This window comes from Leopardus geoffroyi, chromosome B4 (genome assembly GCF_018350155.1).
Source record: "Leopardus geoffroyi isolate Oge1 chromosome B4, O.geoffroyi_Oge1_pat1.0, whole genome shotgun sequence".
Classification (NCBI taxonomy): Eukaryota; Metazoa; Chordata; class Mammalia; order Carnivora; family Felidae; genus Leopardus; species Leopardus geoffroyi.
In genome coordinates this window covers 44,084,255-44,085,085 of record NC_059341.1, presented here as the reverse complement: position 1 = coordinate 44,085,085, position 831 = coordinate 44,084,255, and positions in this window count along the sequence as shown.

The window sequence follows — 831 nt, the reverse complement described above, 5'->3', positions numbered from 1 at the left end:
GATGACTAGTAATTTACTCCAGGTAATAATAATGAGCACTGATATAGTGTCAAACTCTAGGAAAGGCAATAGTTTCAGCAATTAACATACATTAATAATTTAATTCTCAAATAATATTTTGAAATAAGTCCTATTGCTCTTTTACAATGAAGAAATTGAGGCACAGAGAGATGCAGTTACAGTGGAATGTTACTTGTCCAAAAAAGACATCCAGATGGCCAGCAGACATGAAAAGATGCTCAACATCACTCGTCATCATGGAAATGCAAATCAAAACTGCCATGAGATGTCACCTTACACCTATCAGAATGGCTTAAATCAAAAGCACAAGAAACAATAAATGTTGGCAAGGATATGGAACAAAAGGAACCTTCTTGCACTGTTGGTGGGAATGCACACTGGTGCAGCCACTTTGGAAAACAGTATGCAGGTTCCTCAAAAAGTTAAAAATAGAACTAGCCTATGATCCAGTAATCATGCTACTAGGTATCTACCCCCAAAATACAAAACACTAATTCAAAGGGTTACATGCACCCCTATGCTTATAGCAGCATTATTTATAATAGACAATATATGGAAGCAGCCCAAGTGTCCATCGATTAATGAATGGATAAAGATGTGGTACACACACACACACACACACACGCACACACACAATGGAATATTATTCAGCCATTAAAAGGAATGAAGTCTTGTCATTTGCAATGACATGGATGGAGCTAGAGAGTATAATGCTAAGTGAAATAAGAAAGTCAGAGCAAGACAAATACTATATAATTTCACTTATATATGGAATTTAAGAAACAAAGCATGTGAGCAAAGGGGGAAAAA